Below are 13312 nucleotides of genomic sequence, written 5' to 3'. Positions count from 1 at the left end.
TCTGCCTGGCGCAATGTGTATAACGCGCTCTGCCTGGCGCAATGTGTATAACGCGCTCTGCCTGGCGCAATGTGTATAACGCGCTCTGCCTGGCGCAATGTGTATAACGCGCTCTGCCTGGCGCAATGTGTATAACGCGCTCTGCCTGGCGCAATGTGTATAACGCGCTCTGCCTGGCGCAATGTGTATAACGCGCTCTGCCTGGCGCAATGTGTATAACGCGCTCTGCCTGGCGCAATGTGTATAACGCGCTCTGCCTGGCGCAATGTGTATAACGCGCTCTGCCTGGCGCAATGTGTATAACGCGCTCTGCCTGGCGCAATGTGTATAACGCGCTCTGCCTGGCGCAATGTGTATAACGCGCTCTGCCTGGCGCAATGTGTATAACGCGCTCTGCCTGGCGCAATGTGTATAACGCGCTCTGCCTGGCGCAATGTGTATAACGCGCTCTGCCTGGCGCAATGTGTATAACGCGCTCTGCCTGGCGCAATGTGTATAACGCGCTCTGCCTGGCGCAATGTGTATAACGCGCTCTGCCTGGCGCAATGTGTATAACGCGCTCTGCCTGGCGCAAGGTGTATAACGCGCTCTGCCTGGCGCAATGTGTATAACGCGCTCTGCCTGGCGCAATGTGTATAACGCGCTCTGCCTGGCGCAATGTGTATAACGCGCTCTGCCTGGCGCAATGTGTATAACGCGCTCTGCCTGGCGCAATGTGTATAACGTGCTCTGCCTGGCGCAATGTGTATAACGCGCTCTGCCTGGCGCAATGTGTATAACGTGCTCTGCCTGGCGCAAGGTGTATAACGTGCTCTGCCTGGCGCAAGGTGTATAACGTGCTCTGCCTGGCGCAAGGTGTATAACGTGCTCTGCCTGGCGCAAGGTGTATAACGTGCTCTGCCTGGCGCAAGGTGTATAACGTGCTCTGCCTGGCGCAAGGTGTATAACGTGCTCTGCCTGGCGCAAGGTGTATAACGTGCTCTGCCTGGCGCAAGGTGTATAACGTGCTCTGCCTGGCGCAAGGTGTATAACGTGCTCTGCCTGGCGCAATGTGTATAACGTGCTCTGCCTGGCGCAATGTGTATAACGTGCTCTGCCTGGCGCAATGTGTATAACGTGCTCTGCCTGGCGCAATGTGTATAACGTGCTCTGCCTGGCGCAATGTGTATAACGTGCTCTGCCTGGCGCAATGTGTATAACGTGCTCTGCCTGGCGCAATGTGTATAACGTGCTCTACCTGGCGCAATGTGTATAACGTGCTCTACCTGGTGCAATGTGTAGAACGTGCTGTACCTGGTGCAAAGTGTATAACGTGCTGTACCTGGTGCAAAGTGTATAACGTGCTGTACCTGGTGCAAAGTGTATAACGTGCTGTACCTGGTGCAAAGTGTATAACGTGCTGTACCTGGTGCAAAGTGTATAACGTGCTGTACCTGGCGCAATATGTATAACGTGCTCTACCTGTCGCAGTGTGTATAGGAGGTTCTACCCGGTGCAGTGTGTATTAGCTGCACTACTGTGTGGTGTAATGGGAAGTGCCACTATTATGTGGCCATGCCCCTTCCCCACGAAAAACAACGCCCCTAAATTTTTGCACTGTCCATTCTTTAGCATGTGGGAATGGGAGGACCAAGCATTTTAGTATGTACCTAATTTTGCCCTTCTAACTGAAAAATGTGCCCTCCCCGTGATCAGCACCCTGCCCTAAAAAAATCCTAGAATGAACACTAGATAAAGTGATTTGATTTGGATTTTTGGTTTCAGGAGGAAGAGTTACCTTAGGGGTGCAAATTTCATGGTGATTCCTTAACAAACACCCGTGATACTTCAAATAAACTGGATAAAGCCGCAATTAGCAAATTTAATAAATTGAAAATTCATTATTCAATAAACGAATTATCAGTCAGTCAAGATATTTGGCAGAAAGTTTTGTTTTTACATCCTCTCAACTAAAACATTTTCATAAAAATCGGAGATGGGTGGTGGACACGCCTTGTTGAACTGACATGGAATGACCCTCCTTTATAGTATACAACAGCCCCATACACTCAGCATGAGATAGTGTTATACCATAAATGTCTGTGAGTGGCCAGCTGGAATGATGGGAGTACTAGTATAGGTGGGTGTTATATAACAGCCCCCACACTCAGCAAGAGACACAGCAGTATGCCATATTTAAGTCTGGAATGGCCAGCTGGGAATGACGGGAGTAGTAACTCATACAAACACTACATTCCCTAGGTCTTCAGGAGGTATGCGTCTTAACATCCCGGCTGTCGGGATCCCAGTGGTCAGGATACAGCTGCTGGAATCCCGACACCCGGTGAAATGCCGGCATTCAGAATACAGACACAAACCCGGAATTCATCCTTGGGTGGTGGTCCACGCCACCACCCGAGAATATTGGTCGCCACCGTGCCCGATGCGTGGATAGCGCAACAAGTCCGCGAGGGGACACACTGCGCTCGCTGACGGGATTCCGCCCGTCGGTCTCCTAACCACCGGTACCCGATACTAATCCCCTTCAGGATACAACCCCTTCTTGGTTCTCATACTACCTATCTAATTGCTCTTTCAGTGTTTGTTTCTCTGATTACACCTCCTCTTCGCAACCTTTATCAGTTAGAGTACCACAAGGCTCAGTCTTAGGCTCTCTGCTTTTCTCTATCTATACCACATCTTTTGGCAAACTTATCAGCTCTTTCGGGTTTCAGTATCATTTGTTCTATGATGATACTCAAAACTATCTATCCTCCCTAGAGTTGTCACAATCAGTTTTGATCTGTGTCTCTGAATGCCTTTCTACCATTTCATCTTTGATGACCTCTCGCCACCTCACTCAATATTTCCAAAACAGAATTATATTCCCGCCAGCCAAGAGTAGTTACCAACCTCATATCACCATAACTGTTCACAGCTCAACAATCTACCCTACCCCTCACTACCTAGGTCATCCTTGACTCTGAACTGTTCTTTGTTCCACACATTCAATCTGTCTCAAAATCATGTTACATACATCTAAAAAAAAAATCCAAATTACGACCTTATCTTACACGAGACACAGCAAAAATAGGATCCTGTAAATCCTTTTCTCGTAGTCCGTAGAGGATACTGGGGTCCATTTAGTACCATGGGGTATAGATGGGTCCACTAGGAACCATGGGCACTTTAGTGTGGGCTGGCTCCTCCCTCTATGCCCCTCCTACCAGACTCAGTCAAGGAAACTGTGCCCGAGGAGACGAACATACTTGAGAAGGATAGATAAGGATTAAGATTCCGGACCAGCACACACAACAGGAAAGCCAAGCTAACCAAACTTGAAACAGGAACAGCAACGGCTGAACCAACATTACTTAACCAAGTAACAGTGCAGGACGAACGAAGCACTGGGCGGGCGCCCAGCATACTTTACGGGCTACGAGAAAAGGATCCTATTTTCTCTTACGTCCTAGAGCATAGGTCTGCAAACTCGGTCCTCATTACCCCACAAAGTGCATGTTTTTCAGGTCTCCTCACAGAATCACAAGTGAAATAATTAACTCCACCTGCGGACCTTTTAAAATGTGTCTGAGTAATTAATACACCTGTGCACCTGCTGGTTTACCTACAAAACATGCACTGTGTGGGGTAATGAGGACCGAGTTTGCAGACCTATGTCCTAGAGCAGTGATGGCTAACCTTGACACTCCAGCTGTTGTTGAACTACACATCCCAGCATGCCCTGCATCAGTTTTAGCATGGACAAATAACAAAACTGTAGCAGGGCATGCTGCGATATGTAGTTAAACAACAGCTGGATTGTCAAGATTAGCCATCACTGTCCTAGAGGATACTGGGGTCCATTTAGTACCATGGGGATGTACCAAAGCTCCCAAACCGGGTGGGAGAGTGCTGAGGTTCCTGGAGAACTGATTGACCAAACTAAAGGTCCTCAGAGGCCAAAGTATCGAACTTGTAGAACTTAGCAAACTTGTTCGAACCTGACCAAGTAGCTGCTCGGCAGAGCTGTAAAGCCGAGACACCCCAGGAAGCCGCCCAGGAAGAACCCAACGACCTAGTAGAGTGGACCTGTACAGATTTTGGACATAGCAAACTTGCCGTGGAATAAGCATGCTGGACAGTACGGGTCCTGATTCAGAAGATCCTCGCGAAGAGGTAGAGGCCACGGATCTTCGAGGAGCATCTCCAGAAGGTCCGCGTTACCAGGCCCTTCTTGGCCAGTCCGGAGCAATTAGAATTGCTTGAATCTTTTCCCTATTTATTCTCTTTAGAGTTCTTGGGATCAGAGGAAGTGGGGGAAACACGTACACCATCAGATAAACCCATGGAGTCGTCAGGGCATCTACCGCTGCCTGTGGGTCTCTCGACCTGGAACAATACCGCCTGAGCTTCTTGTTGAGACGAGAGGCCATCATGTCGATCTGTGGATAACCCCATCGACTTGTCAAGCACCTGAACACTTCCGGGTGAAGGTCCCACTCCCCAGGGTGCAGGTCGTGTCTGCTGAGGAAGACTGCTTCCCAGTTGTCTACTCCCGAAATGAAGACCGCTGACAACGCCACAGCGTTTTTCTTTGCCCAGATGAGAATTCTTGACACCTGACATTGCTGCTCTGCTTTTCGTTCCGCACTGTCGGTTTATGTACGTTACTGCCTTCACATTGTCCAACTGGACCTGAATGGACAAATCTTGAAGATGTGAGACCTGCAGAAGGGCGTTGTATATGGCCCTAAGTTCCAGAATGTTGATAGGAAGGACGACTTCCTGACTGTACCATCTTCCTTGAAACTGCACCCTAACCTCTGAGGCTTGCGTCTGTGGTTAGCAGAATCCAGTTCTGAATTCCGAACCTCCGACACTCGACGAAGTGAGAAGTCTGTAACCACCACAGAAGGGAGATCCTGGCTTTTGGCAACAGACGGATCCTCTAGTGCATGTGAAGCTGTGATCTGGACAATTTGTCCAACAGATCGAGCTGGAAGGGTCTTGCGTGAAACCTTCCGTATTGAATAGCCTAGTAATAGGCCACCATTTTCCCCAGAAGGCGAATGCATAGATGCACCGATATCCGGGTTGGCTTCAGGACATCCCGAACCATTGATTGGATTACCAATGCCTTTTCCAACGGGATGAACACCTTCTGCGACTCCGTATCCAGTATCATTCCCAGGAATGGGAGCCTCCGTTTTGGCTCTAGGTGAGATTTCGGAAGGTTCAGAATCCACCCATGATCCTGGAGAAGTTTTTTGAGAGAGCAATGCTGTCCAGCAACCTTTCCCTGGACGGTGCTTTTATCAGGAGATCGTCCAGGTACAGAATTATGTTCACTCCCTGTTTGCGGAGTAGAAGCATCATCTCTGCCATCATTTTGGTGAACACCCTTGGTGCCATGGAGAGGCCAAATGGCAGGGCATGTAACTGGTAGTGACAGTCCTGCAGTGCAAACCGTAGATAAGCCTGATGAGGCGGCCAGATCGGATGTGAAGGTACACATCCTTGATATCCAGAGACACTAGGCATTCCCCCTCCTCCAGACTTGAGATCACCGCTCTCAGAGACTCCATCTTGAATTTGAACACTCATAAGTACGGGTTCAATGACTTGAGGTTCAAAATTGGTCTTACCGAACCGTCCGGTTTCGGTACTACAAACAAGTTGGAATAGTACCCTTTGTTTAGCTGATGAGGTGGAACTGGAACAATGACGTGAGTCTGTACCAGTTTTTGGATGGCATGTTGTAAAGTTATATTTGCCTCTTGTGGAACTGGCAAGCCTGATTTGAAGAATCTGTGAGGTGGGAGCTCTTGGAATTCCAGTCTGCTGCCCATGGAAATAGGATTTATGACCCAGGGATCCTGGCACGAATTTGACCAGATTTGACTGAAGAATTGTAGGCGTGCTCCCACCTGACAGCCCCCCAGGCATTGCGATCCACCGTCATGCTGAAGTTTTTGAGGAAGCAGAGCCTGAGCTCTGTTCCTGAGTACCTGCTGTTGCTGGTTTACCTCTTGCGCAGCGACTATCTGTGTATGTACGATTTTGACTAAGTGCCAATTTTGACTATACTTTGTACTAGATAGTAAAGATTGACTTGCCTGCACAGTCCATCTAGCCTTACGATACCAACCCCACGGGAGCGTGCATCGGGATCGAATCTGTATCGCAAGTTGCCTAACACCTTGAGATATGCACTAACTTTTCAATAGATTTTGAATATATTGTCAAAATCTTACAGATTTATCTCACCGTGTGTACACACCTTAACTTAGAAGCTGAATAAGTCTTCTTGGTTGGGGGGGCTGCAGAAGGAGGATACGTAGACTTACCCGCAGTAGCTGTGGAGATAACAAGGCCTCTCCTGTGAATGATAGGCCTTCCATGCCTTTCCTGGAATCCGCATCAGCAGTCCACTGGCGTAGCCACCAGCCCCTGCGTGCCAACACTACCATAGCGGTGGTGCGTGCGTTAAGCACGCCTATTTCCTTTATGGCTTCCCCCATAAAGTTCGCAGACTCCTGTGTATGCTGCAGGAGTAAAACAACATCCCCCCTAGATAAGGAATCTAACCCCTCAATTAGGTTACCTGACCATTTAGCAACGGCTTTAGTGATCCATGCACATGCAATAGTGGGTCTTTGGGCCACCACAGCAGCTGTGTACAGTGATTTGAGTGTAGTCTCAATTTTAGCCCAGCTAGCCTGTGAACCCTGAGTACCCAGTAGTGAGCCCCCTGGTGAAGAAGAACACTCTACGGTACAAGAAACACACTGTTTGCCTGACATAATGTAAATGTGACAGCAAACACACACAGGAAAGGTTAAGCACAATTAACCCACAAACAGCCCTTCAGGGAGACAGAGTTGTTTGGAGCCAGCCCCCACCGCACCCTTACCGCTAATGCCAAGCTTAGCCGGTTTGCAGACTAAGTACCCGGATATGGGACTTAGTACACTAAGAGACGCTCCCACCCTGCTATAACCCCCTGGTACCGCTGCGGTAATCTGGAGTCACACTGGAGGAGCTGCGCGTCCCTGTCCTGTCAGCGTCTGTGTCCACTGCAGAGGGAAAATGGCGCTGGTGAGCTGCTGGATCCTCTCATAGTGAAGCCCCGCACCTTCAATGGCACACGGTCTTCCAGCTTTTATTTATACTGGCTGAGGAATCTGGTGCTTAAAATGGAGAAAACCGTTTTAAGGCTGTTGTGCCAGTATGGGTACTGTGTACAGTGTACGGGTATGCAGTTGTGTACTGTGTCCAGAGATGCATTCCGCCCCGTTTAGAAGTCGTGCGTCTCCGTACCCTCATGCCGCCATAATGGCCGGCACCCCGCTAGCCGGGACGCCGGCTAAGTACTCACCACTCTTCTGGCTCTGTTAGGGGTGGCGGCGTGCTGCGGGAATATACGCTCGCCATGGTGGGGCTTGCAAATAGTTCCCTCAGGAGCGCAGTGTCCTGTCAGTGGGGAACGGGACCATTAACTCTTCAAGAGGTTGGGACGTTCCCTCCCCTAAGTCCCACGAAGCAGGTAGGCTGGTGCCAACCAGCCCTGCCTGAAAATAACAAACATAGAAATTAAATGCAGAAAACTCTTCAGGAGCTTCCTTTAGCATGACCGGCTCCTCCAGGCACATTTTATAAACCGAGTCTGGTAGGAGGGGTATAGAGTGAGAAGCCAGCCCACACTATCAAATTCTTAAAGTGCGAATGGCTCCTAGTGGACTTGTCTATACCCCATGGTACTAAATGGACCCCAGTATCCTCTAGGATGTAAGAGAAAACTCTAATCCATGCTCACATTATCTCCCGCATTGATTATTGCAATAGTCTCCTGACTGGTCTTCCCGAAAAAAAAGGCTCACCACTACAATCCATTTTGAATGCAGCTGCGAAGCTGATCTTTCTAGCAAGACGTTCATCGTCTGTTGATCCGCTCTGTCAGTCCCTCCATTCGCTAACTGTAGTCAATATAAAATACTTCTACGCACATATAAAGCTATTAACCAAACTGCACCGACATATCTCTTTGCTTATCTCAAAAAATCTCCCAACTCGACCCCTCCGCTCTGCACAAGATATGCGTCTCTCACCCACAGGGATTACTCGCTCCCATTCACAATTACAGGAATTTCTATGGGCAGCACCCACCCTATGTAATGCCCTCCCAAGCACAATAACTCTCCTCCAGCCTCCAAACTTTCAAGTGTTCCCTGAAAACTCACCTCTTCAGGCAAGCCTATCAAATTGCGGAGCCGCCCACATAACCTCCAGAAGCATTCACATCTAAGTACATTTCATCAGGACTGTCTTTGCAATCTGGTGGGACCGCTATGCTATATTTTTTTACCGTTTCTTATAGATAGCGCCCATCCCTGTGTATCCTTCCTATTTCCCTATAGATTCTTACCTTTATGTCCATCTGTTATTACCCAAGTTGTCGCTATATAAGAAACTATTTATCAATAAATAATACAGGTGAATGTAATATATAATAGCCTCCACAGCATTATACCATATATAAGTCTGGGAATGGGCTGCTGGGAATGATGGGAGTAGTAGTACAGGTGGGTGCAATATATAATATTATAACAGACCAACACACAGCATTATACAGGTTGAGTATCCTTTATCCAAAGTGCTTGGGACCAGAAGTATTTTGGATATTGGATTTTTCTGTATTTTGGAATAATTGCATACCATAATGAGATATCGTGGCCATGGGACCCAAGTCTAAGCACAGAATGCATTTATGTCTCATAAACACGTTATACACACAACCTGAAGGTAATTTTAGCCAATTTTTTTATTAACTTTGTGCATTAAACAAAGTGTGTGTACATTCACACTATTCATTTATGTTTCATGTACAGCTTATACACACAATCTGAAGGGTGGTATTCATGTGACCGGCGGACTGCTGACCGACAGTCACATGACCTCCTCCACCATCCCGCCGGCTCAGTATCCCGATGGTCGGCATGCCGACCAACAGGGACTATTTCCACTCTTGGGTGTCCACGACACCCATAGAGTGGGAATAGAACCCGTGGCAACCGCAGGTCGCCACCGAGCCCGCAAGGGGCTTGCTGCACTCGCCCCTCCCCGCCGGTATCCCGGCGTCGGTATGCTGCCGGGATCCCGGCGTCGGTAAGCTGACCGGCGGTCAGGAGACCGCCAGTCAGCCATACTACACCTAATCTGAAGGTCATGTAAAACAATATCTTTAATAACTTTATGTATTAAAACAAAGTTGTGTACATTGAGCCATAAGAAAACAAAGGTTTCATTATCTCACTCTCACTAAAAAAAATCCGTATTTCGGAATATTTGGATATGGGATACTCAACCTGTACCATAATCAAGTCTGAGAGTGGGCAGCTGGCATGATGGGAGTACAAGTGGGTGTATTATAGACAGACCACACTCAGCCAGAGGCACAGCAGTACACCATATACAAGTCCGAGAATTGCCAACTGAGAATGATGGGAGTAGTAGTACAGGGAAGTATAATATATAAAATCCCACCACACACACACAGCCAGAGACACCACGTTACACCATATATGTCTAAGTGGGCAGCTGGGAATGATGGGAGCAGTAGTACAGGTGGGTGTAATTTATTATAACAGCCCCCACACACAGCGTTATACCATATATATCAGGAATGGGCAGCTGAGAATGATGGGAGTAGTAGTACTGAGAAGTGTAACATATGTGACAGCTCCCACTCACATCATTATATCATATATAATTCTGGAAATGGGCAGCATAGACTGATGGGAGTAGTAGTACAGGGAAGTATAATATATAACAGCCCCATACACACACAGCCAGAGACACCATGTTATACCATATAAGTCTGGCAGTGGGCAGCTGGGTATAATGGGAGTAGTAGTACACATGGGTGTAATATATATAACAGCACTCACACACAGCCAGAGACAGTGTTATACCGTATACGTCAGGAATGGACAGCTGAGAATGATGGGAGTAGTAGCACAGTGAAGTGTAACAATATATGACGACTCCCACACACACCACGTTATACTATATATAAGTCTGGCAGTGGGCAGCTGGGAATAATGGGAGTAGTAGTACACATGGGTGTAATATATATAACAGCACTCAGACACAGCCAGAGACAGTGTTATACAGGTTGAGTCTCCCTTATCCAAAATGCTTGGGACCAGAGGTATTTTGGATATGGGATTTTTCCGTATTTTGGAATAACTGCATACCATAATCAGATATCATGGTGATGGGACCTAAATCTAAGCACAGAATGCATTTATGTTACATATACACCTTATACACACAGCCTGAAGGTCATTTCAACCAATATTTTTTTATAACTTTGTGCATTAAACAAAGTGTGTCTACATTCACACAATTCATTTATGTTTCATATACACCTTATACACACAGCCTGAAGGTCATTTAATACAATATTTTTAATAATTCTGTGTATTAAACAAAGTTTGTGTACATTGAGCCATCAAAAAACAAAGGTTTCACTATCTCACTCTCACTCAAAAAAGTCCGTATTTCGGAATATTCCGTATTTCGGAATATTTGGATATGGGATACTCAACCTGTACCGTATACGTCAGGAATGGACAGCTGAGAATGATGGGAGTAGTAGCACAGTGAAGTGTAACAATATATGACGACTCCCACACACACAGCGTTATACTATATATAAGTCTGGCAGTGGGCAGCTGGGAATAATGGGAGTAGTAGTACACATGGGTGTAATATATATAACAGCACTCACACACAGCCAGAGACAGTGTTATACCGTATACGTCAGGAATGGACAGCTGAGAATGATGGGAGTAGTAGCACAGTGAAGTGTAACAATATATGACGACTCCCACACACACAGCGTTATACTATATATAAGTCTGGCAGTGGGCAGCTGGGAATGATGGGAGTAGTAGTACAGGTGGGAGTAATATATGGAGGAGAGCTATGAAACAGAGCAGTAATGTGACTCAGCACGGCCTCAGACCCCACACCCTGCACAGAGCAGACCCCGCTGCTAGTTTCTCTGTATAACCCCCAACCTGTCACATCCCTCCTCCCCCCGCACACGTTACCGGAGCCCTTACACTACACTGTACTTATGGGCGGTGTGAGTGAAAAAGCAAGCATTTACCCAGCACCGGTACTTACCGACTCCATGTATCAGCCCCATTGGTCTCAGTTCAGTATGTAATGTAATGTACTGTACTGTACTGTACTGTACAGCCCGTCTGCTCCTGCACTGCTGAGCTGAGAAACTTTCCCGCGCGCGCCTCTCTCTGTAGTACTCAGTCACCGCCTCCTGCAGCGGCATCTAGCGGCGGGGAGCAGGTAATGCATACCCTCCATGTGTACCTTTTTGACAGGTACAGTACGGCAACCGGTACAGTACCTTTTTTTTATGGTCTGTACCGATTTTTGTCTCTCCAAACTGCCATTGAAAGTATAGGAAAAAGGGTTTACCCGTGGCCACGCCCCCTTTTCGAATCTGTACCAATTTATGGGGGTGATGTATGAAAAACGTTCCCGTGGCCATGCCCCCTTTTCGAATCTGTACCAATTTATGGGGGTGATGTATGAAAAACGTCCTATGTGCCTGGGGGCGTATGACTACATTATTGTGGTGATACGCCCGCACCCCCCGCCACAATGTATGATATGTGTGCCTGCCAATGTGGGAGGGCGTTATCTCACCTGTCCCGCAATAACGCTTCTCCCACATCGGCTAGGCTGTTATCAGCGCCGAAGTTGTGCACTTCTCCCCTGTTTCCAACCTGCGCCACTGGCAGCCCCCGGCGCATGCGCAATTAGGCTGTGTGGGACGTATGAATAATGTCCACATTCAATAAAGTTTTGTTTAAAAAAAAAATAATTTTTATATATATATTATATATATATATATATATATATATATATATATATGTAAAAAAAAGGGGGGGGGGGAATATAGCGACCAACGGTGTCTTTAAAAACTCACAAAGAAGGTAAAAAATATAAATACAATTTATTCACATAAAATAAAGTTTTCACATAAGGTTTTACAAATAAAGATATATCTTAATACCAGTTCTCTTTAAAAAATGGGATAAAAACAATTTACACAATTCTAAGTATATTACCAGTTAAAAATGGATAAGAAGATTGTAACTTAACTGGATATAAGGTCACTGCCAGGTTGTCCAACGCGTTTCGTCATACAGACTTCATCAAGAGAACTGGTATTAAAATATATCTTTATTTGTAAAACCTTATGTGAAAACTTTATTTTATGTGAATAAATTGTATTTATATTTTTTACCTTCTTTGTGAGTTTTTAAAGACACCGTTGGTCGCTATATTCCCCCCCCCCCCCCTTTTTTTTACATTCTCTTATATCGCAGGGAACTACCATCCCTGTCTGGGGGTCAGCTGACACCCTTTTGAATCTTTAGGGAGTGTCTATTTTAAACTTTACTTTTTATGTTATATGTTATTTCCTATTTCTAATAATTGTGAAACACAAGTGGCGCAATAACTCCCCCCTATCCATATATATATATATATATACACACACACACACACTAAGCGAGTGCACATTTTGCACAAATAACCAGGCTGGGGGAGGCAAACAGGAGCATCGCTGTTAAGAGGCGAAGACTGCCAACAGAGGCAATCATACATTGCCTCTGTCCTTCATCTGTCATTTAAAACAGCTGGGAAGCGGTAAACGGCGGGGGCCCTGGTCGGACACTGCACACGGCGTAAACACGTCATTCTTACATTACAGAGATCCGGAAACAGCAGGCTTACCGCGCGCTGTGGCTGTTTAAAACCAAAGCGAAAGAAAACACACTGACTACAGGGGTGTGACACCCTGTAGAAAATCAAGAGCGCTGTCCGCACTGATAAAGGAGACTATTTACTATACAATTAAAATATTTGACAATAACAAATTGTTAACAATTTTTATTAAAAATGAATAAAATTAATGAAGTAGTACAACCTGACTGGCCTTCAATCAGCCTATATAATGCGTACTTAATATCATGATATAGACAATTCATATACAACCATTATTATGGCTATGTGTTACTGAAATTATGAGGCTTAGAATTTGATGCAACTAAAATTCATAATGTCCACTTGTTGGAAGATGAAAAGGCTATAAATGGCGTTCCAAACACTGAGTGTGTTTGGAGGTCCTCAGTTCTTTAAATGTTCCAATTTGAACATGTGTGCACACATATAGCAATTTAATGAATAGTTACCATCCACGGACTGAGGACCTCCAAACACACTCAGTGTTTGGAAC

At 46.3% G+C, this 13312-nt stretch overlaps 1 protein-coding gene across 1 annotated transcript in view; it reads right to left on the bottom strand.

The window, feature by feature from the left end:
- Positions 1-11340, bottom strand: part of TIMELESS (timeless circadian regulator) — a 419423-nt gene extending 408083 nt beyond the window's left edge. The window contains exon 1 of the mRNA XM_063952567.1: positions 11173-11340. The gene's annotated coding sequence lies outside the window, so the exon portion shown is untranslated. The remainder of the gene's footprint in view (positions 1-11172) is intronic.
- Positions 11341-13312: the final 1972 nt, after the last annotated feature.

Source organism: Pseudophryne corroboree, chromosome 2, assembly GCF_028390025.1.
Source record: "Pseudophryne corroboree isolate aPseCor3 chromosome 2, aPseCor3.hap2, whole genome shotgun sequence".
NCBI lineage: Eukaryota > Metazoa > Chordata > Amphibia > Anura > Myobatrachidae > Pseudophryne > Pseudophryne corroboree.
Note: the sequence above shows the minus strand (reverse complement) of the source record. Positions and strands in the feature narration are given on the sequence as shown.